Source organism: Uloborus diversus, chromosome 1, assembly GCF_026930045.1.
Source record: "Uloborus diversus isolate 005 chromosome 1, Udiv.v.3.1, whole genome shotgun sequence".
Lineage (NCBI taxonomy): Eukaryota > Metazoa > Arthropoda > Arachnida > Araneae > Uloboridae > Uloborus > Uloborus diversus.
Genome location: NC_072731.1, coordinates 134,259,103 through 134,286,610, shown reverse-complemented (window position 1 = coordinate 134,286,610; position 27,508 = coordinate 134,259,103).

Here is a 27,508-nt window from a genome sequence, read left to right as displayed (position 1 = left end):
CTTTTTATTTTCATTTATAAAATTTGATAACGGTCTACGCATTTCTCGAAGCAGAAAGAATGTTGTAGAAAATTCTTGGATGTTTATAAAAGCCGTTAGCGATGGATAAACGGAGAGTTTCGATTGAGGATTTCGAACTGAGCGTGTGTATTTGCTCTGTTTATAGCGAGGCATTTCGCTGTGTTGTTTTCGTATTTGGAAGTAAATACGTGTGTAAACGTTGAGTTTACGGTGTTGTGTGATAATTGCTTAATTGCTGATGAATAATTTAGCAGTTGTTGAAGATCTTTCCTGTACATAGTGTAAATAAATTTCCTGTGTTTTTATCAAGAACTGTGTTTTCATTTCAAGAAAGTGGAAGTCGCACCGAATCCGTTACAATTGGCGCCCAACGTGGGGCCACTTCAGGACTTTCTTGCAGTAAATGTGACTTTGGACATTTTTTCATAAAGACTTTTTAAATTTGGACTTTAATTTTATGGTGATTACTCGCGCAATGGATGAACAATTAAAACAACTGCTTGATGCAATCAACTCTGTGAAGAGTGATATGGCGGCTAATCAAGAACAATTAAAAAATGATATGGCGGCTAATCAAGAACAATTAAAAAAAGGATTTAGCTTCTAACCAAGAGGAAATTAAAAACGACCTTACTTCGGTAAAGACTGTGATGGAAAATAAATTTAATGAGATAGAGCATCGAGTTGATGCTTTTGATGAAAAATTTGAAACAGTAGAAAACCGTATCGCAACAGTTGAGAATCATGTGGATGAGAAAATTAAAGACATGGAAAGGAGATTGGCGACCGCGGAAAGCAGCTCTGTACAGTTTTGCGCTCCCACATCTGTTGCTCGACCGTCCATTAAACTGGCCACATTTGATGGGAAAAGTTCGTGGCAGGTGTACAAAACCCAATTCATGATAGTGGCGGAAGCGAACGGATGGGACTCTGCTACCAAGGCCTGCCATCTTGCAGCATCCCTGAGAGGTGACGCAGCGGACATTCTTCAGACCCTTCCGGACAGCCAGCGCCTGGATTTCGCCGCCCTCACATCTGCGTTGGAGCTTCGCTTCGGTGAGAAGTGCCAGAAAGATTTCAGCCGACTCCAGTTGAAGTCCCGTTTCCAGAAAACCGGGGAAACCCTGCAAGAGCTAGCGGCGGACGTCGAGAGACTGTCTCATCTTGCTTTTTGCGACTGTCCTGCGGATGTTCGAGACCACCTGGCACTCAACTACTACATCGACGGGGTCCGAGATCCGGAAATCCAAAAAGCTCTACGGATAGCGGATGTCAAAGACCTGAGTTCTGCTGTTGTGTATGCGATGAAGTGGGAGGCCGCCCAGCAAGCAACCCGTGTGGATCGCCATCCCATCCGAACTCTGGAAGCTGATGAGTCTGATTCCAGGTCGTCCCACCTCGCTGAACTCGAGAGACAACTCGGTGACTTGGCAAGACATCTGAGCAGCATAACAGCCCAAAAGAAACAAGAGCAGAAGTGCTGGAAATGCGGTAGTGAAGGACACCTGCGAAGGAGTTGTCCGGCTCGCCAAGCTACACGAGGGAAGGAAATCACCACCACCAGAGCTCTGCAGATTTCCTCTTCTAGTAGTGGCAGTGATGGACTTTTCATTTACGCCCATGTAAATGGAAACCCCTGCAGACTGATTGTCGACACTGGAGCAAATGTAACAATCATTAGGACAGATGTGGCTCGTGAATTTGGATTGAAACTGCTGTGGACATCGCCACGCGTAAGTCTCCAGACTGTGACAGGTGACAAAATCGAGATTGACGGTAAAGTGGACTTGGAAATAGTGTTTGGGAATGCCACCTACCATCATACGGCATTCGTCGCTAATATCACGGACCCCTTCATTCTCGGATTGGACTTTTTGAAGAAATATGACTTCACTCTCGACTTCAAGGCTAATGAGCTGCACTCGATGAGAGAAGACATAGCCGTTTTCCCTGCAGAAAGTGATGCAAAATCCGCTCATCAAATAATAGCCCAAACAGATTTATCGATTCCCTCAAGGTCAGAATCATTAATACCTGGCTCCATTGAAGAAACCAATAGTTTTCGATTTGGACTCATTGAATACCCTAACCTAAGCAATAGCCTAAAAGGAGTGCTGGTAGCATCTACGCTTGTGGACCTTTCTAAGGATGTAATTCCTGTGAGAGTCGCCAACGTGAGTGAAAGGCCAAGGAATATCCGAAAAGGTGAAGTGTTGGCAACTTGTACTCCAGTAAACTGCATCATTAGAAGAATCAATTCCCCCGAGACTGTGTCTTCCGAGTCCTTGACATCGAAGTTAATTGGGAGTGCGCCATTATCGAAAGATCAAAGAACTGCTGCGGAACAATTGGTGGACGACTTCAAGCATCTGTTTTCATCTACATCGGAGGATGTTGGCCGTACGAATTTAACGCAGCATAGGATCTACACTGGAGAACACCCACCTATTAAACAGCATCCAAGACGACTACCGTTCGCCAAGAAGGAAGAGGTTGAGACCCTCCTGAAAGAGATGAAGGAGAATGATGTAATCGAACCGTCATCCAGTCCTTGGGCCTCTCCCATCGTCTTGGTCCGAAAGAAAGATAGCTCCACCAGATTTTGTGTCGATTACCGACGGCTGAATGAAATCACCAAGAAAGACAGCTACCCTCTTCCACGGATAGACGACACCTTGGACACTCTGTCCGGACACAAGTGGTTTTCGACCCTGGACTTGAAGAGCGGCTACTGGCAGGTTGAGATACACCCTGATGACCGGGAGAAGACAGCGTTTACAACTGGACAAGGCTTATGGCAGTTTAAAGTGATGCCCTTCGGCCTCTGCAATGCACCAGCTACGTTCGAGCGTCTTATGGAGACAGTGTTAAGAGGACTTCCTTACGAATCCTGTCTGGTCTACTTAGACGATATCATCATCGTGGGACGCAGCTTCGAAGAACATCTGGCAAATCTTAGGAAGGTACTGCAAAAGCTTAAGGAAGCCAATCTGAAGTTAAGCCCGTCCAAATGTAATTTGTTCCGCCGGGAAGTGAACTACCTTGGTCACATCATCTCTTCTGAGGGTGTACAAACCGATCCAGAGAAGGTATCTGCGGTCAAGAGTTGGAGTCGTCCCGAAAACATCCATCAGCTGCGAAGTTTCCTGGGGCTCTGCAGGTACTATAGGAAGTTTGTGAAGGGTTTTTCCAACATTGCACGACCTTTGCATAAGCTGACGGAAAGCAAGCAAAAGTTTGAATGGTCCAAAGAATGCGAAGATGCATTTCTTCGACTGAAGGAGGCTTTAACATCAACGCCTATCCTCGCCTATCCTCAGCCTGAAAAATCCTTCATCCTGGACACTGATGCGAGCCACGAGGGCATCGGAGCTGTTTTATCCCAAGAAATTGACGGAAATGAACATGTCATCGCTTACTGGAGCAAATGCTTATCAAAGTCGGAGCGAAATTACTGCGTCACCAGAAAGGAGTTACTGGCCATAGTGAAAGCTGTAGAACACTTCCATCATTATCTCTACGGCCGAAAATTTCTGCTTCGGACAGATCATGCCTCATTAACTTGGCTTTTGAACTTCAAAAATCCGGAAGGCCAGATAGCCAGATGGATACAGCGGCTCCAGGAATATGACATGGAGATCAAGCATCGAAAAGGGTTATCTCACGGTAATGCTGACGCTTTATCAAGGAGACCCTGTACCGAGAACTGCCACTATTGTTCCCGAATCGAGAAACAGTATGGAACGACTAGCCCTACCGCCTATCAGGTGACAGTGACTCCAACATCATCAGAACCTGATCTATGGAGTGATGACCAAGTTCGAAAAGATCAACTTGAAGACCCCGACATAAAACCAATTTTAGAGTTCATGGAAAGTGACAGTCGACGCCCTAGTTGGCAGGACGTTTCCATCTTCAGTCCTGCAACAAAAAGATACTGGGCTTTATGGAACTCACTCCATTTACGGAACGGCGTGCTACACCGGAAATGGGAATCTGACGACGGCAAAACATCTAGGTGGCAGTTACTACTTCCCCGATCAAGGATTTCAGATGTTCTGAAAGAAATACATAGTAGTGCGACTGGAGGACATTTTGGTGTGTTGAAAACCCTCAATAAAGTTCGGGAGCGCTTCTTCTGGAGCAAGGCGAAGGATGACGTGGAGAAGTGGTGCCATTCTTGTGACGCCTGTGCTGCTCGTAAAGGACCGAAGAAAAGAAGCAGAGGGAAGCTACGTCTGTACAACGTTGGAGCTCCTTTCGAACGAATTGGGATCGACATCCTGGGTCCTCTACCAAGAACTGCTGATGGGAACAAATACATTCTTGTTTCCATCGACTACTTCACCAAATGGCCGGAAGCATATCCCATTCCAGATCAAGAGGCTACCACCGTAGCAGAGACTCTAGTCCAACATTGGATCTCGAGATATGGAACACCTTTGCAGATTCATTCCGATCAAGGGAGGAATTTCATCTCTGCTGTGTTTAAGGGCCTATGTCAAATTCTCGGAATTGAGAAAACTAGGACAACACCACTACACCCACAATCGGACGGCATGGTGGAGAGATTTAACCGCACAATCCTGAACAATCTCTCACTTATGGTATCCAGAAATCAACAGGATTGGGACAAGAAGCTACCTTTGTTCCTGCTGGCCTACCGCAGTGCTGTCCACGAGACTACCGGATATGCCCCATCTCAGATGCTCTTCGGACGAGAGCTTCGGCTACCTTGTGATCTCGTCTTCGGTCGTCCTCCGGATGCGCCTGCATCGCCTGAGGAGTACATCCAGGATCTCCAGGCCCGGTTGGAAGACGTTCATAACTTCGCACGAGAGCGAATCAACATCGCGGCGGAGAAGATGAAGACCCGATACGACACAAGGTCTACTGGACATGAATTCAACGAAGGCGACAAGGTTTGGTTATGGAATCCCATCCGACGGAAAGCTCTGTCACCCAAATTGCAGTCGCATTGGGATGGACCCTACAAAGTCCTCAACCGACTAAATGACGTCGTAGTGAGGATCCAAAAATCACCTAATGCAAAACCTAGGGTTGTACATTATGATCGGTTAGCCCCATACTATGGCCATAGTTCATGAGTATTACGTAAACAACCATGGTTGATAACATAAAAGTTGTAGATAATTTTTTTTGCTTTTAATGTTTAGTAATATTTCTTGTTATTATTGTGTTTCCTATGCATTATTGGTTATTATTTAATGTGTGTATTTGTGAACATGTGATAGAAGTTTGGCACCTTTCTGGGGATTGTACTGCCCGGGACGTGCAGTCCTTAGGAAGGGGGCAATGTTACAAATCCTGTAAATAGTAATTATTGTAGTAACGTAACCTGTAAATAGTTTCCCGTAATGAATATACAACCCCTTAACATATGGCTAAAGTATACAACCCCCTATTCTTTTTATTTTCATTGATAAAATTTGATAACGGTCTACGCATTTCTCGAAGCAGAAAGAATGTTGTAGAAAATTCTTGGATGTTTATAAAAGCCGTTAGCGATGGATAAACGGAGAGTTTCGATTGAGGATTTCGAACTGAGCGTGTGTATTTGCTCTGTTTATAGCGAGGCATTTCGCTGTGTTGTTTTCGTATTTGGAAGTAAATACGTGTGTAAACGTTGAGTTTACGGTGTTGTGTGATAATTGCTTAATTGCTGATGAATAATTTAGCAGTTGTTGAAGATCTTTCCTGTACATAGTGTAAATAAATTTCCTGTGTTTTTATCAAGAACTGTGTTTTCATTTCAAGAAAGTGGAAGTCGCACCGAATCCGTTACAATATCGTGAAGGGGAAGATAGTATAAATATTAAACAAGTAGTATTTCGTAAGTGGTAATCATTACAATAAAAATATCACATGATGTCATCAGCATAACATGTTGATATTATATGTTAAAGGAAAGGATGGGTTACAGATGTTAACCATGCCTGCCAAGAGAGTAAAAGCTATATTTTACAAGGTTTGCAATTTTGAAGCAGGCATTTAGTTTAAGAAGCTAATCGGCAAAATATTTTACATTTTACGTTAGAATACCTTGTTTTACTTCACGATGTATCTATTTAGAAAGAAAAATCTTGCCTCTATGTATGTGAATTACTTGTCTTGTAAGAAAAGATGAGATTTTACGAAATTGAAAATGACTCAATATTGTACAAAATACGCATTTGACTTTCATTCTCATAAAACTATTCAAAAATTATTATCATTTTCATCGAGCTCTGACTTATGAGACCTTCTGTTCCTTGAAGTACTAAAACTATTCAGTTTGTGATTATGTTTTACTTTTCCCCTCCCAAATTTTTCATGTACTTATTCTCAAAATTTTCGGGCTTGAACATTTTAATTTTTGAACTTTTTTATTGGTACAAGTTAGATTTTGATGAATACTAAAAATGAGGCAGTGAGAAGCAAAGGGATGCAAGTGACAAAATTAAAAATTTGGAGATAACCAGTACAAATAGTAGGTGAACCTCTTCTGTGTCTTGGGAAGAGACATAGTACTAGTAGTGCTGGTAGGTGCTGCTTCAAAGCATGATTTTTAGAAAAAATTCAACGAAAGCCTACCTAGGATCTTATCTTTAAACGCGTTTTACTCAAAACTTGAAGATGTCCACTTTCATCCCTTTGCTTCTCACTGCCTCAAATGTGCTTCTTGCAGGTTGAAAATTACGTTTACGTACATTTGCAAGCTTTTTGAAATGATCCGTATTTTTTTTTCTGTTGCATAACTTAAACGTTGAACAAAATAAAATAAAAAAACACTATCGATTTGATAAAAAAAAAAAGAAGCATAAATTTTCACTTTTTTGCGCGATCAATGGAGATTTCAGAAAGAACAATGCATTTAAAAAAAAAACATTTGTAACCTGGTCTGCAGATGCGTCACTGAAACATTTTTTTCATTAAGTATTGAAGGATGAGTAGTGAGTGTGTGTGAGAAGAGGGGGGGGGGATTTTGTTTCCTAATAACCCTTATCATTATGCACATTCATTCAAACGGCTCAAAAACTATTAATTGATCTTTTTAAAAAAAATTATATTACATCCTTGCTGGACACAATATACGAGTTTCATGGCATGAAGAATAGCAAAAAGAAGTACATGCTCAGTGTGACAAGTTGAATGACAGAAATTTGAAATCAACTACACGAAATAATACATTCAAAAAAAAAAAAAAAAAAACCGCTAGTGAAGCACCAAAATATTGTATGCAAGTGTTTTGAGGTTACGAAAAGGCGGATCATGGGAGATTTTGCATGAGAGGTCACCATTCAGTTCATGTACTTGTCGATTTCATGTGAATTTCTACAGACGAAAATTCGTTCTTAATGAATGTAAGGCTCCCACACGTGTTTTGCCAGAAATTAAGTCCTGCCTGCATGGAAGCCCTTTTTGAATTCAGAACCGTTTGTAGTGGAAGAAAGCACGTCCAAGAAAGCTCTTTAGGCGGATGCCCTTGCAACCAGAAGCTCACATCTTCTACATTGAAAAAGGGGAAAAGAACTCGTTGAAACTCGAAAACACGTGAATGCAATATTTCGCAGTTTTTGTGTTTCATAAACGGTTGTTCTTATCGATTGTTTTTTTTTTTTTTTTTTGCACTAAGATATGTTTTTATTTCTTGTTACACGACTTGTTTCAAATAAAAAGCAAGTTCAGGGTTAAAAAAAAAGAGCTTTTAAAAACGTCTTTAAATCTATGACTTAGATTTTCGAGTTAAAAAAAAAATAATCTATGTTATTTGGAAGGTGACAAAAGCTCAAAAACTACAATCCTATGCTTGCTTAGGTTCAGCCGTGAAATTAATTTGTTCACTTCATTAACAATTAACTTGATAATTTTACTATTATTCATTTTTGGTTACCTTTAACTTGTCTCACTGACCCACCCAAGACGGAGCAAATAAAATATAAGCTGTACCAATAATTGAAAAAAAAAAAAAAAACAGTGCAATAAAAGTATAAATACCAGTTTCAAAAACTTCCAAATAATTTAAAATTATGTAGGGGATCGATTCTTTTCAGCAGCACAGTTAACGAAAGATGTGCTGATCGCAGCCGTTGGCCTATGAATTTGAATCTAAAAATTGGAAATACAAAATAAATGCAAATGAATTCAATTTGAATCTCCTGGAGGATGAGAAATGAAGTCTCCTGAAAGGAAAGCAACGAAGACGGATTGAATTACACCCTCGGTGAGGATGTGCCCTTCGTTCATAGATGCGCTAGCCGTGATTCATTTCTGGGATCGCTTCAAATGCTTACTTAAACCAGGACTCCGTCTGGTGCTCCCAGATTAATTGCTGGTGCTCTGAAGGAAAAAAAAAAGATGCTTCTCAGTTATAATTTTTAATGAAAATATTTCTTTACTTTATAATGAAATAATATTTGAATCAATTTTAGTGAAAAGAGCGTATATCTTACGAATAGTGTTGACTGGCGCCTTTTTAGTAAAAAGCGATTCATTTCTGAGCGTCGAATTTTTACTTCCTTAAGTGGTACAAAACACTGAATGAAGATTTTTAATATACCTTCTGCATAAAAACCATTTAAGACTCATCATTTTATAAGCGACATATCAGAGTAGTGAACGTCTGAACGTACTTCAAACAACTTTACTGTCAACAAATGTTAATGTATGTTTTTTTTTTTTTTTTTGCTATACCGCTTTTAACTTACAGACTATTTTATTGGATAATTTTTTTTCCAGCTGTGAACAATTATAGTTATCTTTTTATTTATTTGTTTTTAATAGTGCAAACTATAAGATAAAGATACTTTTAAAAGTATACATGATTTGAAGTCGTAATCAATTTCAGTTTTATTTATAAAGTCGACTCTCGCTACAACGCGATCCGACTTACGAGAAATGCCTATAACGCGATTTATCCCCCAGTAAACAATTTAAGATCTAACGCGAATTCCGCGCCCGCAACACGAAAATTTTCGGAATGGAATTGAGATGTGTAAGTATCGGCTTTGGTATTTTCTACTAAAAATATTTTTTCGTAAATGAACCTCCATCCCTTTAGCATCACTAGCCGAGTACCGAGTACTTGGCCTTTCACTACTCGGCCGAGTACCGAGTTACCGCGTACTCGGCCGAGTTACCAAGTATGTACCAATTATGTTTTAAGAACTACCACCGACACACATGTGATGAATTTTGAACTTATTGGAATAGTAGTATAGACCTCCTTTCCATATAATAGTTTTTGAAACTAAATTCCTGCTGAAATTCAGTTATGCATTATATAAACAATTTTGTTTGTGTCAAAAATTTTACAAAAAATTTTTTTTTTAAATTAAAAATAAATAAATAAATAAAAGGTATGATTAATCAAGTTGGAATTAAAACAAATTACAGTAAAATCCCTCTAATGCGGACACTAACAGGACATTTTTTTTTTGTCCGCAATAGAGAGGTGTTCGCAGGATAGGGGTTTAATAATATTACTTGCATTGGAACTGGGGAATTAAAAATTGTCCGCATAAGAGGGGTGTCCGCCTTTGAGGGGTGTCCGTTAGGAGGGGTTTCCCTGTATACCAATCAATTATAGTTCTAGTCCGCCAAACATAAATATTTTTTTGATACAACAAATATGCAGGAACACTGCAGACACGTGTTTCTGCCCCCCCCCTCCCCCCAGTTACAAGGAACGTCTTTTTCAGTGCATGACATGTGAGCTAAAGAATGTAAAGACATTCGACAAAAATATCCGCCTTTTGTCGACTCCACGAGCTCCCATTTTGTGCATTGAAAAAGGAATTCCTTGTAACGCCAAAACACGTGTCTGCAGTGTTCCTGCACTGTACTTTTAACGTTGTTTTATTCCTTTTTATTTTTTAAGCAAAGGTATTTTTATATTTTTTTATAACTAATTTTTGTTTGTAGCAAAAATCTATTTTTAATATAAAAATTCCATATTTTCTATACTTACCTTTTTTGCATAATTTTTAATAAATAAATTTTATTAACTTTGGGGACATTAAAATAAAGATTCATTCCATTGAAGCATTACAAACTTCATTATTCTCAAAATTTAAATTTGACTTTTAAATTTCAATTGTAAATGATTGCAGAATATAATGCTTGCTTTTTTTTATTATTAATTTTAGTGCTGTCTTGGACAATATTAAATTTTTTGCAACTATTCGGTATTGGCCGAGTATCTGATCAGAAGTTGGCCGAGTACCGAGTAGTTACCGAGTACTCGGTACGTCTCTAGTTAAGACTAAAAGTTCTATTACTCAACATGTCGTTACCAAATGGTGATTAATTGTTTTTCTAATCAAACCATCTAACGTTGGTGATTTGATTTTACTAAGGCTTATTATTCCAAATGTTGGTACCACTTCTCATTACTACTTCTATAACCAAATAAAAATTCCTTCGGCTTTATTTCTCTAGGAAATCAAAATTTATTTCTTGTTTAAAATAATGCTGACTTTGCTTCAAAATTGTATTACGTAACTACAAATTCCATTTTAGTTTATTCATCGTTTACTAATATTCTTGTTGAAAGCTGTATTATTATCTGCATGACACCGCCCCCCCCCCCCTCCTTTCTCAATTTACCTACATACAAGCCCGTCATTTGGGACAATCTTGGCAATTTGATCCCTCTGGATTATCAAAACATAATGCAATTATGCATTTTGCTTTTTTCCTTTAAAATGTATTGAATTCATACACTATGCCCCCCCCCTTCCCCTGAAAAACTTTGAAAATACGGACGAGCCTATATAATTCATCTTACTTCAGTTCGTTCACAGCGAAGTGCCATTGTTTTTTTATGATAAATTTTCTTTAAGATGTAACTTTGATTGCTAATCTTTTACGCAAACGAATTTTTACTTGCATTGTTTTGAGGTGAAATTATTTCAAAAACTGCAATTTTAATTTTATGTTTGATATGTTGAAGGTTCGTTCTAATGAACATGAACCAGTCACGTGTCAATCATGTCGATCAATAATTCGCTCTTTATCGGTCAAGAATTCTATCAACTCTTTTGTTTAGTCTTTATGTTAACATAAACAGTTAATACAGAAACATTTTTCGCTATGGGTTGGGGGGGGGGAGTATCCAAGAGGAAAAGGATTAAATACATTTTTTTTTTTTTTTTTTTGAGGTAATTTAGGCTCTAGGTGAGGTTGGCGTGCACATTAGTCACTTTTACATTATTAATGAGAGGGCTGACACTGTTATTTTATGTTCCCATGTGATCATAAAACCGAATGTCATTTTTGTTTTAATTTTATCTGATAGAACATTGCGCTCCCTTGGTGTTGCAACCCCTTAGAGTCCCTCTCTGCCACCCCCCTAGGTTAAGAGCAGCTGATGTAGAAGATAATAAACAAAATTATTGCATGTTGCATTTGATGCATATTCAAATTGATTGCTGTTTGGAAGATAAAATAACAATAAACGTTAGGAAGACATCAAGAGGGCAGAATGCTCTCGTAATTACTAGAATAATTAATTTTGTAAGTACACTGCTGTGCTGTAAGTTTTGCACATTGAATTTTGTTTAAATTTATTCACTCACACCCCATAAGAGTCCAGGGCCGCGTAGTCCATATGTGCAAGATCGTGCGGCGCACGACGGCGCCAGATTCAAAAAGGCGTCGAGCTCTAAAAACCAAAAATGCTCCAAATGAGGGGGGGGGGAATTCTCCAATCCAGAAAAAACGAGCTGATGTTGTGCATCAGATGACTTCCTTTTACTCCAATTTAATGTCATTTCCTCATTATTGGCAGTTTTAATGTGATTCAATAGTTTACTCTCTAAATATCACCAACAGGGGCCAAATTAAAACCAGATTTAAAAAAAAAAAAAAAAAAAAAAAAAAACACGCCAAATTTGCCGCCAAGTTGGCGACTAAAATTCTGGCGATATATCGCCAATTGTCCGCCAAATTGTAACACCACTTGAGTTAACATCGAAATTAACAATGATTTCCTCCCAAAAAGGGGCAAAAGACCCCCTTTGGAGCATCAGAATGCAACCAAAAAGGGAAGTGTACGACTAGATCCCACTAGGAGTCCACGTACCAAATTTAAACTTTCTAGGACATACCTTACTTGAGTTACGTGACATACATACATTCACACATACATGCATACGTACATACAGACGTCACGAGAAAACTCGTTGTAATTAACTCGGGGATCGTCAAAATGGATATTTCGGGTGTCTGTACGTTCCTAGATGTACACTGGTGTGCAAAAATTAAGGACAAAGTCGAAAAATTAGCATATCAGCTGAACAAAGAGGCAGAGCTAACCGAAAGACTAACCAGGAGATTAAGTAAGGTGATGTACGGTAGCACATGCGCAGATATGCAGGCAGACGTTATGGGGGAGTGTCTGAGTAATATAAAGCATGTTGTCGGAGTAAGATCAGTATTTCTGGCAAAGAGATTGCACGCCGTAGAGCAGTTAAAGTCACACCGAGTTGTTGCCTCAGCGAGAAATGGCGAATAATCAATCTGTTAGACGACATCTGGATGCTTTTACCCGAGGTCGAATCATTGGGAAGTTGGAGGAAGGCCGCAGTGTGACAAGTGTGGCTGCAGAGTTCGGAATTGCTCACAGCATCGTTTCACGACTTTGGAGACAATTTCAAACTACAGGAACAGCTATCAGGGGGTTCAGTAGTGGTCGTCCACGAGGAACCACACCCGCAGATGACCGGTATATTGTCTTACAGGCCAGAAGAAACAGGCGGCAGACAGCGGGAGAAATCGCTAGACACACGACACAGGCGTTTCGACGACCGATATCGCGTTTTACCGTGGCCAGAAGACGGCACGGTGGTGATCTGTTTGCACGACGTCGACGTCCTATACGGTGAGTACCTCTAATGCCTGCCCATCGGAGAAGGCATTCTCTGTGGTGCCGGGAACACCGGAATTGGAGAGACAATGAATGGGGACGAGTACTCTTTACCAGATGAGAGCAGATTCAGTCTGAGTAGCGATTCTCATCGCATACTCATCTGGAGAGAGCGAAGAAGCCGCAATCATCCCTCGAACATCATTGAAAGGGACAGGTATGGAGGTCGCGGTGTTCTCGTTTGGGGAGGCATCATGCTTGGTAGTCGTACAGACCTTCACATCTTCGACGCAGGTTCCTTCAACGGGACCCGTTATTGTAACGAGATTCTTCTTCCTTATGTGCGTCTTTTTAGAGGCGCTATGGGTCCGCAGTTCCTTTTCATGGACGGCAATGCACCATGTTATCGCACAGTAGCTGCCGAACAGCTCTTTTAGAGAGTGAGGATATTGAACGTATGGATTGGCCGGCACGATCTCCGGATCTCAATCCCATCGAGCATGTATGGGATTTTCTCGGCAGACGCTTGACAGCTCTCACCTTACCACCAGTAACGATTCGGGAGCTTCGATTGGCGCTGCAAGACGAATGGGCAGCAATGCCTCAACAACTCATTGACACCCTCATTCTCAGCATGGGCAGACGCTGTGAAACCTGCCTAGCAGTCGGGGGAGATCATATCCCCTACTAAAGACCGGATGTTTCTTGCTGGACACCCATCACAGGGATGTTTCGGCCTTCAGTCGCATTGCGCTCCATGCTACTTTTTCAATAAAGCTTCTTTTTATCCCTCTGATTTCTCTTTTAGTAAGTGTTGCTTACATTACACATGTCCTTACGTATTGGGGATCTTACGGTATTAAATGTGTTGATTTGGAAAGCTTTTGTACAAAGTTATATTGAAAAAACAGTCTCGTCCTTAATTTTTGCACACCAATGTATATCCACGTGTGGTCGGGTTGAAAAATAAACTCAACCAAGACTTCACTTGATACGCGTCTTATCAGGCTCAGTCATTTCAATAAAAGTTGTAGTATGAAACCAATCAATCAAACAAAAAACATGGTCAGACTCCAGTGACATCTGGTGGATTTTGTAGCAACTTTTAATTATATAAACAACAGATAAGATTATTCTTAAAGAGAATAGTTATTCAAAATTGAGTTCAAAAGTATTTCAGTTAATTTAAAAGCGGTTTTTTTCTTCCTGAGGAAAAGTGTTTGAAAAGATATTTTAGGCAAAAAGTGAAAAAATATGAAACTTTGTTTTCAAGAAAAATTAAGTTTGGAAACAAAATCAGATGAATATAAGCTGAGGAAGACAAATCAATGTAAATTCCGTGTATGAAAAAATGTTGTGATTAATTATTCCATTTTTTCGCAATAAGCATTTTCAAAATTATTTGAGTAATGTAACTGCAAACCTTCAATAAATATAAATGGGAGTGAGCATTTATTGCAACTTATACATTGAATAACAATTTGAAACGAGCTTAAAAAGTTTTCTGTTCGAAAACGTATGTGAATAAATGTTTTGGAAATACTGTTATTTTTTCTTTTTTGGGGTGGGGGTAATTTCTGCTTCCAATTAATAAAAAACAAACATTGAAAATTTGGCTCTGAATGAAATAATGCGTAATCTTAATATATAAAAATCAATGTCCTGAGATAACACAAACATATATATATCAACGCACAGCCGAAACCGCTGAAGTTTCAGACTTGAGATTTGGCAGGCATGTCCGCATGATTACGAAAGTAACCACTAAGAAAGGATTTTTTGAAATCTCAATTAGTTCGGGAGAAATTAATTAAAACCTCTTAATTTCTGCGAAATTAAAACCTGTCATTGAAATTCAAATCATTATTCAGTACTTCATCTCAACTTTTGGTCGATAGCGAACTATAAATTTGATATTGTTTTTGTTTCTCGCGTGATTCTTCGAGGCTTTTCTCAAGTCAAATCATAATGTTTCTGTCTTTTACTTTCATTTTTAGCCTACTTTCCCAGTAAAAGTCAAAAAAAGAAGAAAAAAGCATGAAAGAAGGCTTAATGCATCTTAAAAATATCGTGAAAAACAAAAAAAAGTCAAAAATAAATAAAATAATTAAATAAATATAGAAAAATTAAAAATTGGAAAGTAGGGTATTGAGATGGGGAAAAATGTCTGTCGGTCTGTCTGTCTGTCTGTCCCCCCCTAATAACTTTTGAATGAATAGTCCGATTCGAACAAACTTTTTTTTGTTCGAAAGATCTCGGCGAGGACACCTCATTCCCATGTTTCACTTTTTGATTTGAACTATTTTTTGTTCAATTTTGAACAGTTCAAAAAAACTTAACATTAGCGCCTACGGGGAAATTCAAAGCAATTCCGAACTGTGAAGCGAATTTGCTTCAAACAAGCTTTGTAGGAAAAAGTTTTTGATGAAAAACTTGTATATATAATATCTTTTCGATTTGAACAATTTTCCCTTTAATTTTGAACAGTTCAAATCCCTTAACAATAGTGCCTACGGGGAAACTGAAAGTCAATGAAGATTCCGTACTTGAAGGCGGATTTACTTCAAACAAATTTTGTTGGAAATAACTCTTGACTAGGGCTCGACCGATGGCATTTTTTGGCCGATGGGCCGATGCCGATTGTTGGCCGATTGTTCAAAGATGGCCGATGGCCGATTGCCGATGTTTTTCCTCCAAATGGCCGATTGCCGATGGCCGATGGCCGATGGCAAAAAAAAAAAAAAAAATCTAACGGAAATAAAGTGTTAAGATTGCCAGGGATTTAAAGGATCATTTATTCATTTCACTTTACTAACTTTATACGAATATGGAATTCTAATCAAAAAAAAAAAAAAAAAAAAAAAACAAATTTCGACCTAATTTCTATTTTATGATCACCCAATTTAAACTTCACAAGTTTTTTCGGCACATCTGTACACGCATATGTACCAAAGAATAAAAAGATGACCAAAATATTCATTTTGAACACCTCCTCAGTTAATTATCCCAAGTTCTCTTGTGATGTCTTTATACGCGTAAACTTGCGTCACTCAGAAACGTTGTGAAATAGTAAGTTGAAAACTCATACGTACGTAGTATGATCTAAAAGTTCGAGGACAAGTTGTATAAAACCTTACCCTGAGTAGTTCACATTACCGAAGCACATCTATCTACAAAATAATCACCTTGAACGACTATGCACTTCTGCCAACGTTCGCATAGCTTTTAGAAGCACTCCTGGCAGCCATTTTTCGCAACCTCCTGTAAAGCTTCTTGCGCTGCTGCTTTAACTTCATCGTGGGGAAGAAAGCGACTTTCATGTTGAGGATGCACGGTTTGATTGATCAATGCTCTGATACGACAAACAAATAACATAATGTTTCGTCGTACTTAGCTCCATGTGACTCTTACCTGTTTTCAGCAAAAAAACATTTGCATGGACACCGCTTTCTTCTGTCAGGAGAAGATAAAGCTGCATCATAGTAGGTTGCGAAAAAGGCTTCCAGGAGTGTTTCCAAAAGTTATATGAACACTGGCAGACGTACATAGTCCCTCAAGGTAACCCTTTGAAGATGGATGTGCTTCGGTAATGTGAACTATTCTGGGTAACGTTTTATGCAGCATGTCCCCGAAATTTTGGATCGTACTACGTACAATCTATATAGGATGTAGTTATGCTTCTCTTTTTTACTGTTGTATGATGATAGAGATAGAACAACAGCCAAAAAAAAAAAAAAAAGAAAGGAAGAAAAACAAAGACACTGTTTAATAACCAACTGATTTTTTTTTAATTGAACATATAACTAAGATTTTAGAAATATTGTAATAATGTATGGATTATGTACACTATACATAGTTAAAAAACTTTAAATTATGTTGTTTAATCATTCAAAAAAATTTAAGAGTAAAAATATGAAACTGTCAACAAATTACGCAATTAAAGTGGAAAGATTGCACGTAGACGTTTTTAGTCATGAAATTAATCAAAAAAGGTAACAGATAAATTATAATATTAAATCGTAATAGGAATATTTTTATACTTATTTAAAAATTATGAATTAAAAAATTTGCATTTTTCATAAAAGCTATAACAGTGACATAAATTTTTCTGAAAAAAAAAAATAGCCATGAAAAGAGTGAGGTTCTTAAAACGCAGCTACCAATAAACAAACTCAATATTTACTCCAAGTTAATAACTGAATATATATACTACTTAATCTGATGTTTGCACACATAATATTGAACAATTTGATTGTTCAAAATCTTTTATGAAGTACTACAAACAAGTTCAAATTAAATTTTTCAATTTAACAATAATTTGCTGAAATTTCAATAATTGCTTAATAGAAAATCCTTGAAATTTTTCTATAACATATAATTAAAAATATGATGAAAACGAAAAGAACTCGTTCATTGATTTTATAAAAATACATGAAAATAGTTACTTACAATAGAAAAAATCGATCGCTATAAATGATGCAAAAAAGATGGCGCATTACGAAATAAAGATGAAACAAGAATGAGAAATACGTAAAATGACATTTCTTGAGCAAAAAAAATAATTACTAAATATTTAAGAAATGCTTGAAACGACAAGGGAGGGGCGGAGGGGGGTCACCTGCTGATTTTGGAGTAACTCACAACATTAAACTTCATTCCTAACGTCGGTCTCATTTGTTTAGTACAGAACCGCTACCACCAACGCCTCGGAGGAGTTTCTGAGTCGACTTCAGCACTTCCGAAGAAAAAATTCAAAAGTCTCTTTGATTTCTAAATTATGTCACCATTCAAAACGTCTTTAATCAATTTCTTACATTAATGTTCTAAATTCTTCATAAACAATAGATTACGTTTGAAAAAAAATCTCTAATTTTATGAATGGTGTTAGTTTTAAACAACTCGGAAATGCAACTAGAGTTTAATATAAGAAATAAAGGCAGGGGAGGGGGGCACGCAAGTGATCTAAAAATTACCGTCGCTTCAACGGGAATCTAACAAAATGACACAAAAACCTGCTTTGTCATCTCATATTTGTTTCCATGGTCTCCAATTCGGCAATATACACTCTAAAAAAAAAAAAAAAATTCGACGCATCAAGAATCAATCATCCGATTGATTTGAAATTTTGTATGCATGATTGTTTTGATCAGATGTGCAAATGATTAAAATTTGGTGTCCAATGAATGGATAGTTTGATCTCCAGCGCATCGGAACTGCGCATCCAGCAGATGTATATAAAGAGCAATTCTTCAATAGTTGTTAAAACTTTCGGTTTGATTGCGATTCAGATTACCTTTTAACAACTTAAAAATGCCTCGTCGCATGGTTCGTGCTAATTACGAGCAACTGTCAGAGTTTAAATGAGATCATATCATTGGATTGAAAGAGGACGGTTGGTCAAATCGAAGAATCGCTCGTCATTTGAGTCGAAGCGATGCGGTGATTCGAAGATGCTGGCAAGGATGGGTGGAAAATGGCAGAATTCAGCGTCAGGATGTTAGCGATCGACCTAGGGTCACAACAGATCATCATCACATCAGGGTCGCCTTTAGCGACGAATCCCGCTTCCAACTATGTCATGACGATCATCGAAGACGTGTTTCGAGACACCCAGGGCAGAGGAGGGACCCTGGTTTCACTTTTGCACGCCACACTGGCAATCAACAAGGCATTATGGCCTGATATTTCCTTTGATAACTGGACCCCTTTGGTCATAATTAGAGGTACACTTACTGCACAGTGGTACGTCGACGACATCCTAAGACCTGTTTTGTTGCCGTTCCTTTTGCAGTACCCTCGGCTGGTGTTCAGCAGGACAATGCCCGATAACCTTACGGCACATGTTGCTATGAATAGTCTGCAAGCTTGTCAAATTCTTCCGTGGCCTGCCAGATTGTCAAATCTCTTTCCCATTGAGCATGTCTGGGATATGATAGGATGGAATATTGATAACCTCGCCCGGCAATGGGAGTGAATTTAGCCGGAAATACCGCAGGACAACCTCCGGGAGCTTTATCGGTTTTTCCCACATCGTGCTTCAGCTTGTATCTAGGCTAGAGTCGGGTCAATACCTTATTGAACTTGTTACTGTATCTCTGACGTAAATTATTCAATTGTTCTAAGAATATAATCATTTACTATTCTGTGCATTGTCTTCCTATTCACCAATTTTCGTCTCAATCGGATCACTCCTTGGTGCGTCGATTTTTTTTTTGTTATAGAGTGTATCACCAAATGATCGTCAGTCTGAGACGCTATATTAGTAGTTTTGTATTGAAATAAGTAATTAATAGCCGCAAAAAAGAAAAGATTAAATAGGCTTTTTAGAACACCCGATCGAAAACAAAAGAGAAATGCACAATTGGAACGTACGCATACCCCACGTGCGAAATTTTAACCTTTTACAGCTTACCATTTTTGAGTTATGACTTATGAGAGATACATACGTACATCCAGCCGCAAGAAACAACGCAATAATTAACTTGTTTGGTACCTGAATGCAGTATTAAAAACTCTTTCAGGGGTGACTAAAATAGAAATTCATACTGAAGTTTAAGTAAACAATTTTATATGAAAACAATAACTCCGTTTACTTTGCATTAAAAAGTAAAACAGCAAAAGGTCTTTTTTTTTTTGAAAACATCGGCCAATTCCATCGGCTTTTCAATGTTTCTAAGGCCGATGGGCCGATGTTTCCTGCAAGTTAGCATCGGCCGCCGATGCCGATGCCGATGGCTAAATTGTTGAACCATCGGCGCCGATGCATCGGCCAGACCGATGCATCGGTCGAGTCCTACTCTTGACGTCAAACTCCAGATTTCGACTCCGAGAATTTAGGGGCACTTGACTCCGACTCCTGTGCCCGACAATTAATCGAACTCCGACTCCCCGACTTTGACTCTGACTTCGTAGTTTTGGCAAAAATTTATACACGGTGGACAAATGACTGACTACGATTCTTAAATATTCGACTCCGACTCCTTTATCTCAAAATGAAATTGACTCCGACTCCGCAGCTATGGTTTTAACTGTGAAATAATTATTGTTGATATGACTTGTTTTTATTTTTACGCTAAAGTTTCAATTTAGGTACTCAGTTTTTGGCGAATAAACTCGAAGTCCATTTATGTTTCTACATAAAGATATGCGCAGACGATTTTTTTTTGACAAAGAAAATTATTTCTTTAAGTTGACATTTTATTGTTTTTTTTTTTTTTGGTAAGTGCATTAATTCATTTAAAAAAATGTTTTTTGGCAACAGGGGAAAAGAAATGATTTTTTTTTTTGATATGATGTATTTATTTCAATGAGCTGATTAATTTTAATTATTATTTTCTCGTTTTGAAAGCTGTTAAAGATTTTTTTTAATGGAAAAAAGTGTATTAGCTGCTTTGTTTAAAAGTTTTTTTTTTTTTTTTTTTTTTTTTTTTTTTACGCATAAGTTTTTTTTAGATGAGTGGGGATTATTTTATTCCTAGAAATCAGCTTAAAGTATTTTTGAAATATGTTTGAAAAAATTTGCGATTTTAGCTATTTTTGAGAATATTGATCAGGTACTAGAAAGTAGTATGGGTATACGGGAAAGTAGGCTCATCTAGTTCTAGACAGAACTTCTTGTTTTCAAAACTAGAAACGAAGTTTTAAGAACATCATCACAGGCGGACTTTCCTTTTGAAGTTAGAAGAGTGCAGTTTCCTGTTAAAGTTTGCTTTGCAATAACCATTAATAAGTCACAAGGACAGACATTAAAAGTAGCAGGGTTCGATTTATGAGAAGACTTATTTTCACACGGCCAATGTTATGTAGCTTGCTCCAAAGTCAGTTCGTCAAGCAGCTTAATAATTTTAGCACCAGGAAAAAAAAACTAAAAATGTTGTATGCAAAGAAGTTCTTGTTTAAACATAGGTATAACAATAAAATGTGGATGGTCTGTGTTTGCAAATATAATCAATACCTTAAAAGGATCGTTAATAACAGTTAAAGATCGGTTAAGGACAAGGGCACATATATAAGGAGTCCAGGGACCCCGGGATCCTCCCAAAATTAGGAAAAATTATAGGTAACTAGAGGACCCGACAGACGTTGTTCTGTTCAAACTTTGTAAATTGAAAAGTAAAAAAATTTCAATAAACTATCAAGTGTTTGAACTGTTTTGTTGAAAAAAATGAGTAAAAAAAAAAGGTTTTAAGCTGCTTGGTGTCAGAATGCGTATATTTATTACAACTTGATTTATCTAATGCCCACTGAGCAGTTGTTTTATTAACTATTTTTTCTCCCGTACTTGACGGCTTGTTCTTTCAGCCATACTCAAAGGATAAAAAGCGTCCTCAGATATTAAGTGTAAAAAACTAACTACCCATCTAGAACAAACGGGAAATCCCGTTGCAACATCCCCCATATGAAAAAGAATAAAACAATAAAAAAGATATCGTTTAAAAAAATGATTAAGGTAAAAACAGTTCTCTGAATAAGCGAAAATCACTCATCCCCCCCCCCCCACATAACGATGTAAAATAAACGCTTTCTTCAACTAAAATGACTAAAAACTCTTTAAAAACGAAAAGCAACTCTTTGCAATTGGAAATCATTCGCCAAATAAACAAAATATACAATAAATTACATTAAGGCTCTTCTAAACCTCTCCGTAAAATCAGATTCGACGAAAACACGAAATCTGTGGCAACACAGGGGGTGTATCTGGGAGGGTCTAACTCGATTTTTTTTGCACTGCTAATTGGTCAGATTTCATGATGGACAACGTCAATCATTGAGTTGTTGAAAGGACAGTCGTAAATCTAAGCTGTCCCCATCGGTACTCCTTTACGGTCGGACGAGGGCAGAGAGCGAGCTAAGAATGATTCTGTTCCAAAACATGTCCCCCACCCCTCCGGCCTGTTTCCCACCACGACAACAGATCGGCGTAGCGGAAAAAACTCACGAGTATGAGGATGAAGAAAAAAGAATCCAATTCTCCTATTCTATTCTACCACCCTTCTCACTTTTACTTGAAAACTTTGGAACCGCGGGACAATTCTACACATTTACTCTTCGAATCGAATTCTGTATTTGTTTTGCAATTCATGGGCGGCATAATCTTCGTTTTTTTTTATTTGTTTTATATTTATTCGTTCAGTTCATTCATTTATGTATTTTTCAATATATAATTGAGGGGGAGGGGGCGAGCGGAACACTGATGATCTTTATAACTTTATCGATAAAAGATTGCTTTGCTTTTTACAGAAATTTCTGAAACTATTCTTGAAAAGAAAAGCAAAACAATCATAGAAAAATGTCGAAGAATTTCTGCGGATGTCGGTGTGAGCATAAAATAAAAACATTTGGTAGTTGTGTAGTTAGGTTTGCTGATAGCTAGTTTGATGAATGTTACAATTAATAACAAGGCATAAATAGTAAATCTTTCGAAAACAATCGCGCCCTGTACAAGGATTTTCTGTGCAGTTTTTAATTAGAAAATTATGCTTTTGTTTTGTCTATGAATTTTCTGCGCATCAAAAGAGGAAATAAAGAAACTGACGAATCTGCATTTTGGCACGATAGAAAACAGGAAAAGAAAAAAATGCTGTTGTCTTTGTTAGTGATCAGAAGGATACCATATTACCAGTGGCGCACATGAATTTTTTAAAGGGAGGGTCCAAGGTCGAAAGTCTCATTCCATTATTACGCCGTCAAACATATTGACTTGATTTTATCGATTCCCGAGAACAAAAAACAGTAAAAAATAAGCTAATGAATAAATAATTAGCATTAAGTAAAGAAATAACCAGAAGTTAAATAATTTACGCTTTTATTTTTCTCATAATTAAAAAATGAATTCAAGTTCAAAGGATCTCATTTCAATTTGTAATCACAAAACTAAAAACATACTTATTACTGTGTATTCATTTATAATCCCCATTCTTCTTCTCATAGGCTAAGTGCACAATATTTTAAAAAATCTCTTAACATGCGGGTTTTATTTTTTCACTTATTAAAACAGAAGTTATTGTAACCTTTGTTTGAAATTATTTCACGCACAAAATATAGAATCGTAATCGATCGGGGAAAAAAGCAAGACCTATGGGAGGGGTCCTGACCCCCTGGACCCTCGTGTGCGCCACTGATAAATACCCACTAAGGTTTTCATTATTTATACACGTGTACTAAATAATTAGAATGAAATGACACCTCTCAGTAATGCTAAAAGCAAATTATTGCAGAGCTTAGTATTTTTGACAGTTGCATGCAGAATCAACGCTTGATTTAAATCTGAGAAAAGCCATGTTACTGCGTACAAAAGCCCTTTATCACGCTCTGAATGCAAATTGGGAATTTTACTGTTGTTTTTCTTGGATAAAAGCCTACTTCAATTCAAACTTTCGTCGATGTGCCTATTCATCAACATTTTAAGATAATTTCAATTCATTGAGCGTATTGTTAAAAGAATAAAAATTATATGTTCACAAATTTTACCAATGCATATAATAAAACGTAAGTAATTGAACTCTAATGGCTTAAAATATACTTCGAAAGAATGAATAAAGTGCAAGAAAGCGTACAGTGGTTTAAAATAGTCAGCAAGTGGTATTTAGAAATTTCCGTATCATAAAAATTTGATTTCTTGATCTTGAGGCAAAGAATGTTTTTTTCTTTCAGTTTGACACTCTCTGTTATTTAAACATTTTGTTCACATAGTAGGAAATAAATAAAATTCCTTATGAAAATAGAGTGGCGTTAAACAATATGAGTAGCACAGTATACAAATGAAAAACGTTATCTATCATGAAAGCGTCTCGAAAAATATTTACGTGTACCAACAACTACGCTGTTGTAAAAAGATTGCCATCAATCATGAAACGAGAAAAAAAAATCCTAAAAAAAGGAAGGAACATGGTTTTGTTAATATTTTCGAAAAATATTTTCGTTTAGAGTTCAAAACTGTCATATGACAAAAAGAAAAAAAAATGCATCGATTCAATGAATCAAATGTATGATCATGTTCAATATCGAGAATTATAGGAAAAAATAGATTGCAAAAGACACAAAATTAAATAAGCATTATTCGAAAGGAGAGACAGTGAGGCACTCAATTTATGTGCCGAATTAATTATCACTATGAGGAACTTTCTTGTTCCCAGTCTCATTCGCTGTACGCAAACGAGAAGACTTGTTTATCCAAAGTGGGGGGAAAAAGTGCAAAAGGTGAGAAAAAATTATACATGAAATCAAATGAATTGATATCGTTCCATCTTCAGTATTGGAGGCAAACAAAATAATATGAAAATTCAAAAAAAAAAAAAAAAAAAAATGAGCAAGGAAAAAGAGTACTGTGGCCCTAAATTACTGTGACAGTATCACCATACTAAACTTTCTTGTTCGCAGTCTCATTTCTTTTCATGCAGTCACGATGATTGACAAATTCGGATTGCAAAAATAAACTTTATGTAACATGAAAAGATTTCGGAAAATGCATTGTAAATTGTGAATAGAGTTCTCATGCGCAAATGATCAACACGAAAGTTCAACTAATGATACTTCTTGAAATATGGAGAATGTTTTTGATATGAAGTGCTGCTTGCGTCATTGCTTTCTGGATTCTTTGAAAAAAATACTTTCAATTAGTGTTTTAAAGAGCCATTTGGGCGGAAAAAAGCATCACTTTATACATGAAATTGAATGAAGCAAATATGATCTTGTTCCATCTTGAGTATTGGAGGCAAACAAAATAATATGAAAATTCAAAAAAAAAAAAAAAAGAGCGAGGAAAGAGTACTGTAACCCTAAATTACTGTGATAGTATCACCACACTGAACTTTCTTGTTCGTAGTTTCATTTCTTTTTCATGCAGTCACGATGATTGACAAATTCGCCCTGCAAAATTCGTATTGCTTTCTTGATTCTTAGAAAAAATATACTTTCAACTGGGGTTTTAAAGAGCCATTTGGGCGGAAAAAAAAGCACCAATTTATTCATAAAATTGAAGGAACCAAATATGATCCTGTTCCATGTTGAGTGTTGGAGGCAAACAAAATAATATGAAAATTAAAAAAAAAAAAAAATGATCGGAGAAAAAGGTTGTGAGGTACAAGGGCGGATTCAGGGGAGGGTCAAAGGGTCAGCCGACCCCCTGTGAGAAGAATGTCATTATGACTATTATTAAACTTCAATTCTTTACATCCGAAAAAAATAGTACATGGAATCAATGTCAACATTTTTTTTTTTGCTCGGTTCTGTAAGGTAGTTCTTTTTAGCGCGTCATAATTCAAAGAATTGACTGGATTTGTTTACTGAGGCATTGCTATTTTGATTTCTTTGTTCATTTTCAAAAGCGCAAATTTCTCTAATGAGCTTAACTTTTTCCCCAGTTCTCCTCCCCCTCAAACCACATGTTGTGCGTGTCATGTGTGTTTTTTATTACTATTTATAGATGTTATCTCATATAACAAAAGCTTACGGTGACATGACCAGCATATCTGCCGAAAGAAATGTGACTTTTGATGAAAGTTTGAGGGAATATGATCCATGGCTCAGGCTGTGGCATTAAAAATTTAGGGGGAGGGAGGTAATTTGAATGGGTTTTGACTTGGGGGGGAGGGGAGTGCTTCGTAGCATATGAGGCGGTACGCTCTCCTGCATGGAATGATGGGCAACCCTGATTAACTGCAAGTTTTTTACGTAGGAATAATAACGATATCCATTGAAACTTGACCCCCCTTACAAAAATTTCTCGATCCGCCCCTGTTGATGTACTAAATCATACTTGCTGATGACAGTATCACCGTACTGAGCTTTCATGTTTGCAGTCTCATTTCTTTTTCATTCAGTCACGATGATTGACAAATTCGCATTGCAAAAATAAACTTTATGTAACCTGAAAAGAGTTTGGAAAATGCATTGTAAATTGTGAATAGAGTTCTTTGATTGTGAGCATGCGCAAATGATCAAGACGAAAGTTCAACTAATGATACTTCTTGTACTAGCGAGAATTATTTTGATGTGAAGTGCTGCAGGCGTCATTGCTTTGTTGATTCTTTGAAAAAATACTTCCACTTGAGGTTTTAAATAGCTATCTGGCCGAAAAGCATCATTTTATACATGAAATTGATTGAATCAAATATGATCCTGTTCCACCTTGAGTATTGGAGGAAAACAAAATAATATGAAAATTTCAAAAACATTGATCGTAGAAAAAAGGTTGTGAGGTACTAAATTACTTGCTGATGGCTGTATCACCACACTCAACTTTCCTTGTTCGCAGTCTTATTTCTTTTTCACGCAGTTGCGAAGATAGACAAATTCGCTTTGCAAAAATCGACTTTATGTAACATCAAAAGAGTTCGGAAAATGCATTGTAAATTGTGAATAGAGTTCTTTGATTGTGAGCCTGCGCAAATGATCAAGACGAAAATAAAAGTAATGATAATTATTGAAATATGTACAATCTTTAAAGGAGAAGCATTTTGATACGAGGTGCTGCATTCGTCATATATATATATATATATATATATATATATATATATATATATATATATATATATAAATTGGATTAATCAAATGTGATCCCTTTCCATTTTGAGTATAGGAGGAACACAAAATAATATGAAAATTTAAAAAAACAATTATCTGGGAAAAAGATAGATACTGGCTGATGACAGTATTACCATAGTGAACTTTCTTGTTCGCAGTCTCCTTCTTTCCTTTTTTTTTTACACAATTATAATGACTGATAAATTGATATTGCAAATAAAAAAAATAATAAAAAGAAAAACCTTTATCTAAAATGAAACATTAAAGAGTTCGAAAAAAACCATTGTGAATTAAGAGAGTAGATCCATGGTCGCGAAGTCCTTATGTGCGAGGTCGTGAGGCGCACTACGGCGCCAGAGTCAAAACGGCGCCTTTCACTACCAATCAAAAATGTTCCAAATGGGGGGAATCTCTCCAACCAAAGAAGGAAAAAAAAGAACTTTTCATTATATCCAGTATCCAACAGGGCCCGCTCAGCCCAAAGTGATGCCCAGGCCCTGGCAAAATGTGGTGCCCCCTCTCACAGGAATATCTGCAATGTTTTTGTGTGGAAGTTTTCAAAAACGGGAAGAAATAAAGAAATTTACCCCCATTTTGGTGCTCCTAAAATTGTGGTGCCCAGGTCCATGGACCTACCAGACCGTGAGTTCATCAGGCCCTGATTATATATCCTATGGTGGCGGAGAAATTACACTTCTCACTGAAACAAGCAATCCTCTCACTGCCTATCTAAAATGAAAAATTATTGCCATGTTGTGTGTCTAAACATGCTTTTCAAGAGTGCAATCTTTTACACTGAAATCACGTGATGCTAGTTAATGCATACATCAGCATTTTTCTTCTTCGTGTGGAGGCGTGAATGCTGTTAAGGGTTAATAGTACACGAAGCTGAACATATGAGGCGCGAGAAATTTTCTATTCTTCATTTTGGATCTTGAGGAGAATATGTTGTACTATAATTTGTGCAATATGTCTCTTTGTGATTTTTCATTATTGCTCGCGGAAATTCGACTATTTCATTTTATCATACATAAAAATTATGGTAAGTGTATTTGCATATATTTTACTTGTGCGTAATATTTGTATATTGTAGAC